Raw genomic sequence first — 6,634 nt, 5'->3', positions numbered from 1 at the left:
GTGAAAGTGCTCCGTCGGCAATAACAGCTCATTTAATCAAGTTCATGCAAATGTATCATGTAATAGACATACATGCAAAGAATTCATTACTTTTAGCTGACGTACCACAAGGCACGTACTGCTTTTTGATCGCGGACTTAGGCAGCGCAAACAAGAGCGCTTTCTTTGAAAACATTGCACCTTGTGTGTGAAACGGAGCGTACGGTATTCTCCATGAACTCCTACCCCTAACTGTTCTCAATCCAGACTTCTCAATACCTCCTGTAAACAGGCTGTGAATAGCATTGACTGTTAAGATTTTGTTGCCCTGCCTGACACCCTTTCTTAGTGGAATTTGATTGCTGACTGAATTTGAACAGGCCAGCGAAGCACGCGAACTTGCCCCCGGCCAAGCAGAGAGTGGACGGGCGCTTGTAAATTGCTGCCGATCACGAAAGAACCGCGCACCGCCAGTGCGTACACGCTGATTGGTCCCGACGCGGCAAACGTGCGCAACTTTTCACGTACAACTTCAAATTTTAGTGGAATTTTGGCCAAACTAATTTTTGTGATCACTGAAGCATTTGAAAAAGTGTCTTCTAGCCTCCCGCAAAACACCCTCTACCCCGCTCCTTCGCCGAATCTCCACGGCCGAAAAACGAGAGTGCCACCGGGGCAATCGCTGAGATAACTGCATGCTGTTTGTTGCTGTTTTTTTTTTCTCGTCGCCGCAGAAGATGCGAATATCTGACATTTTTAAGGCGAAAACCCGGCTCATGAGTGGCGTGGACGGAAGCTGTAGACTAAGGCTGTCCGCAAAGGTGTCCGTTCGAACTGTCAATCATAAGAAAAGAAAGTTGGGAATCGAACCCGGCCTATTCTAGTACACTACCACGGCCGCTTGTATCTAGCGGCCGTGACACTACACCCGGTCCGCCGGCGTGCGAGACGGGGTCGCTGCCACTCCGCCACGACACTTCGACGTTTGAAGCTGAGTAAAGGCGCGTCTAGCGAATGCACAGTTTTTAAAAACGTATCTATAGATATATACTAACCCCTTAACTCTGAAAGCTTCCTTACCTCAGTAACGAAGCCTTTACTGCAGTGAGGCCCCCTCATGCCAATCTGAAAGCTTTGTTACTGAAGAGCTCTAAGCAAAATCGTCCTTGGTGCATCTTAAGGCAGCCACTAGCTGCCTTCATGCGTCCTTTTGTCGCTTCTGGCCCTAGAGGAGCGCTTCACCTAACTACAGCCACAAGTGACTCCGCACACTCGCACGGGCGGCAAGACGCGACGCATGGACACGAGCCCGGCGTGGGCGCAGTTGAGCAGGCGGGAAAAAATGGCAGCGTGGACTGACCGCTACGCGGGCGACTACACGCAGTTTTTTAACCGTGCTTGTGAATATGCATTCGATGAAGTGTACCGGTATCCTCCGACAGCTAGGTCGCTCCGCGACGCGGTGAATCCAGTGGAAGTGCACTCGTAGGAAGAATTTCGTCCAGATTCCGCACCGGTGCGGCTCGCGATCACACATGCAAGCGACTGAGCGATCGAGCGGCGCGTCGCAGCGAAAATTTCCAACTTGTTGGAACCTCGCCATGGGCGTCCGGAGGGGGGGGCAAGGGGGGGCGGCTGCACCCCCCTGGAAAATCACTCACTCGAACCGTGAGTGATGGCCGCACACCAGAGGCGGTGGTGCGCTCAGTCAAAAGGGTAAAAGCAGCCCCGCATGGTCACATCTGCGAAATGCCGCGTCCGGGCGTGCGTCGTTCCGCCGTTTTCAAACCACGCCATCGTTAGCTCTACTGAAGGGCGACCTGTTCCAGACATACAGCGGCACCGGCGAGCATGTGTTTCGAGCCGCCTTGAGATGGGTGTCTGTTTCTTTGATCTCTAGAGAGATAGCGACACGGAGGCAGACAGTGCACGGGGCATCTTGTTTTCGCCTATCGTTACGCCGGTCACCGATGAATTCTTAAGGAGGGAAGGTAAAATCAGCCGTGTCCACCCCCGCTTTGTCGGGCTGCTCAGGGGCAAGCGGGCGATGAGTTGGCGCCGCCGCCGCTCGCTGTCTCCTCCGATCCACGGGTAGCGCAGTTCGGTAGAAGCGCCGCTTTCAGAATCTCCGGCAAAGGGGATTAGCTGCTTTTGTTCACGGCGACGCAGTCTCCCGAGGCGCCCCCACACCAGCGTTCTTTGCGTCTTCTGCGAAAACCAGCGCCTTTGGTCAACGCAGCCCGATGGCGCCTGCCTGGCTCGCCTGTCACCTCTGGCTGGGCCTCAAATCACAACAGCGCCCATGTACTGTGCGTGTCAGTGCATGGTAAAGAGACCCAGGTGGTCGACATTACCCGGAACTCTGTACTACTCCATCCCTCATAGCCTGAGTCGTTTTGTGGCTCTGAACCCCATAAAAACACAAAAACAAATTTTCCGACTGGAGTGGCGAGTGTCCCTTCCCCTCGGAAGTTGCGCGGCGTTCCTTTCACCCCCAAAGTGCGCATTCGGGGATACTGCGGCAAGTAAGCCCTTGCACGTGTGCGCGCCTCTGTGTTTGTGCTTGGGTGTTTTTAGTGGCCGGTTGTCAGCGAAGCTGAGAACAACCAAGACAGCGGACGAGAAAACGACGAGCGGAGAGCAGTGTGTGTGCGGTTGCTCGACTGTGCGGATGCGCAAGCAAGATGGAGCGAGGTGTATGAAGCTGCGAGCGTGCATTTATCTTGTAAATAAGTTTTCGTTGTATATATAGTCATCTTTTGTTTTCAACGTACGCGTTCAACAGTTTTTCCAATCAATGTGTATGATGAGTGTGCACCGAGAGCGTGTAATGAAGCACAGAAGTGAATTTATCCAATTCGCCCAGAAAAATCCGAGGCGCCTACAGTTGCTGTTCAAGGAAGACTGACTGAGTGACTGTAGTTGCGTGTTTGTGAACATATTGTGCTGTGTGCTGGTCATCAATCCGGGTGAGTCGAGAACCCGTATGCAGCAAGACTGAGCACTCTTCTCCACGAAGTGATATAGCATCTTTTTGCATTTTTATTAATTTTAGTTGTTTCTTCGTTGATAAACTCCAATGTACCTCTCCTAGCCGCGCTTTAATTTGCTGTTTGTAATTTTTCTTTCATGTGTGCATTTTGTGTAATTTTTATTTATATATAAATAAATAAATTTACTCCGCAAATAGCGCCTTTCTGCTACGAACATACCCCCCCCCCCCCCCCCCCCCGGGGCACCAACGGGGCCCCCCCCTGCAAAAAATTCTGCGGACGCCCTTGAACCTCGCCGCTCGTCGCAGAACAGGTTTTTCCGTCGCGGCGGCAGGATTCGCTAGCATATTCGCTTGCATGTGAAACAGGCGGAGAGAACGAGCGAAATCCGCCACCGCCGAAATGTTGCCTCGTTCACACCTCCCGGCCACCACGTCGCCGCTCGTGGCGTGCAGAGATAGGGTTAGAAAATAGCATAAATCGACGCTGTCTATGTACCAGAAGCGTATGCATGCTTACGCACGCTAAATGCACGTATTTTACGTGACGTTACGACATTTCTCAAATTCCCACTTTTAGTTCATCTTATGCAAACAGCGATGCAATAGCATGACGATTATGGGGCTATTCGCTTTGCGTCTGGTGTGAGAGTTTTCCGCCCAGATCAGCCTTGTGGCGCCATCTAGGTGTTAGGACAGAAACCATTTCTGTCAACAAACCGACGGTCATCTTAAGCCTAAAAGCGACAGAATTGTCAATCTAAATAAAAAAAAACGGCAAATTTATCACTCATACTTTCCTTAGAGGCAAGATAAGGCGAAGCGAAAGACCGATGCCCTATTTATGGCCAGAGAACGCTCTGAAAAATGCCGTAACAGCAACGAATTCAGACCGAATCGAGAGGTCCAGCTTCGAAGGGCGCCGCCTTGTTTGTCGCCGCGGGAATGTAACTTCCTACTCGGCGTCCTATTGGCCGATGTGAAGGAACCCTCAAACCCAGATACGCGGCTTGCGTTCCTTACTTGAGGGGAGCTTTCAGAGTAAACTGGCTTCCTCCATCGAACATCCGCGAAAGGAGGCCTTATGTAAGGTTAGGAAGCTACATGAGTCATTATGAGTATGCTAATTACAGATGTCACAGTCAAGCGAGTACCAAATTTCCTCCGTGCTTGGCGTGCAGTCGTAGGACCATTATGCGGCACCCACTGAATGCCCCCCTCGCAATGTACGGCGCTGGCCCAGAAGATGGCGCAAGACGGCCGGGGGGTAGCAGCTGAAAACTGTAAAAGTTGAAGGCAGAGCGGTAATTTCACAGAAGCGGATCGAGCAGGAAAAATAATTACCTGGTAAAGGACGTTAGCAGAGAGAAACACTAAGGTAACCAGAAAGCAGTGCTGTAGAACATACATTAAGAGGGCAGAGAGAGCGACGGAAAGGTGAAAAGTAAAATATAGAAATAGAACAGTCAAACCGTCAACAAAATTTATATTGACGCCACAGGAGAAAGAGGTGGAAAGCTACAAGGTGAGAGGGGAGAGGAAAAAAGATAATGATAAAAGTGGTGAGATAGCAAAAATATAAAGAAATCGAAAAAAGAGACAAAGAAAGACGCAAATGATAGAAGTACCAGACTGTAGAGGTTATAAAGACAGCATGTTCTTATGCAGTAAGAACCGTCCTTGCAGCGAGAGGCCATGAGTCGAGTTCAGTACGCTAATGTACACACTTAGCGCCCATAGCAAGCTGCTTAATTGCTCTCCGCCGGCAAAAGAGTAAACAAGGAAAAAGGCTTCGTGCGACATATCTCCTCATCGTCGTCTTGCGTTTCACTCGTCTGCTTGCAGATTGTATATGTAAGATTAGTCCTCTTCTTTGTGTTTTTACGTGTTTTTTCAAGAGTACACCGGCAGTGCGGTCAAGTACTCAGCGGAAAAAAAGTTGCGGTTCAATATGATTACTTGTCTTAACGCGCCGTTAGGCTTTGGTGTTTAGTAGACAACAGTACTACACATTCGCTTTTTTAGGCGACGAGAAAGAAGAGCAGTGAAGCACGTGCTGACGAAAAGAGGTCTGCCATATTTACTCAGGTCAACAACGACAGCGCGAGGTACTAGCATTCGGAGCTTTTCAGAACTGTCGTCCGTCGATCACACCGTTCAGACAAAATGGGGCAAGTACAGGAACCACTAAAAAAGAACTGGGACCCACTGGAAGACAACCAGGCCCCGTCCCCGCAGTCCGTGCTGAGGGTTCAGAAGGACATCGCCGAGTTCCACGCCAGCCCACCGACGGGGATTTTCATCTGGCCCGAAGAGGGCAACGTCACTACAATCCACGTACTCATGGTGGGCCCCGCCGGAACGCCGTACGAAGGCGGATTCTTCCAGTTCCTTCTCCGCTGTCCTCCAGACTATCCGCTCAGCCCGCCCCTCATACGCCACGTGACCACAGGCGCAGGCCGCGTCCGTTTCAACGTCAACCTCTACCGCAACGGTAAGGTATGCGTGAGCACCATCGGCACTGCTCGCGGACCTGGCTGGAGTCCGGCCCACAGCCTCGCCAGCGTGTTGGTCAGCGTGCAGTCGCTGATGAGCGAGCACCCGTACTTCAACGAATTCGGGATGGAAATATTGCCAGGTGAATCCTACAGGTACGACGAGTTCGTTCGCCACGAAACGCTGAGGGTGACTGTGTGTGGCCAGGTGGAAACCGCCCTCAAGGACGACCCTGGGTGCCCGCCTGCCTTCAGGAAGCTCATCCTGGACTCTTTCCTCGAGTCGTACGACAAGTACGAAAGAATCGTGAAGTCGCGGCTTCACATGACCGGCACACGAATGCATGACGACTTCAGTGATGGCCCGGTCGGCATATTCCGGTACGCAGCGCTCATCACGCGCCTGAAGAGCCTCAGGCAGGAGGTGGAGAAAAAGAACCAAGCAGCTGCTGCAGAAATGGCAGCACAAAGTGCAGCACATGACAACGACTCCATCCAGCACTAAACAACTATTTTCGCCGACGCTGGCCTCTCGGCGACTTGTGATGCGCTTGGCGACAGACGGCGGCAAGGACTCATGAAATTTCCCAAAAGAAGACAGTACGCCGCCTTGTCTTATGGGTGTTAAAGTGAAAATTCCGGATGTTTGTTTTGGCCACTGTTCACGATGTAATTTTCCGTGGGCACGCACCGTTACTCGTGCGCTATCGGTTATGGGGTTTATAACTGGGGAGATAAACACGTATTCCCCGTTTAAGCACGGCTGACTCAGTTCAAAACCGCGCTGACCCCACCCCGTGGTCGCGTACGCTACTGAGCGCACGCCGACCACGGCGGGCCTTGCTCTGCGGGAACAAAGGAACGACACACTGGCTGACACAAACAAGGCATTTATTGCTATAGCAACAATAACGCCAGCTAGCAACAAAATACACTGAGGAATCTAGGATGTCCGACTCACCAGCACGGCTACGAGCGAACGTCCGCCCACGGTAGGGCAAAGGGAACTCCGAGTTCGAGCGGGACGGGCTCGGCGGGAGTAAGTTCCGACCGAGGCGCCCGTCGACGAAGAGCGAAGCTGCGAGCGAAACGTCCGTTCGCTTCCCGTTGCCGAGGGAGAAGAGACCCCGTCGCTCCCCGCGAGCGCGCAGCAAAACGCCATCCGTGG

At 52.1% G+C, this 6,634-nt stretch overlaps 1 pseudogene; it reads left to right on the top strand.

The window, feature by feature from the left end:
- Positions 1-5,137: 5,137 nt before the first annotated feature.
- Positions 5,138-5,995, top strand: LOC149336240 (ubiquitin-conjugating enzyme E2 Z pseudogene; annotated as a pseudogene).
- The last annotated feature ends 639 nt before the right edge of the window (positions 5,996-6,634 follow it).

This window comes from Amblyomma mixtum, chromosome 7 (assembly GCF_055824585.1).
Source record: "Amblyomma mixtum isolate Tamu chromosome 7, ASM5582458v1, whole genome shotgun sequence".
Classification (NCBI taxonomy): domain Eukaryota; kingdom Metazoa; phylum Arthropoda; class Arachnida; order Ixodida; family Ixodidae; genus Amblyomma; species Amblyomma mixtum.
Note: the sequence above shows the minus strand (reverse complement) of the source record. Positions and strands in the feature narration are given on the sequence as shown.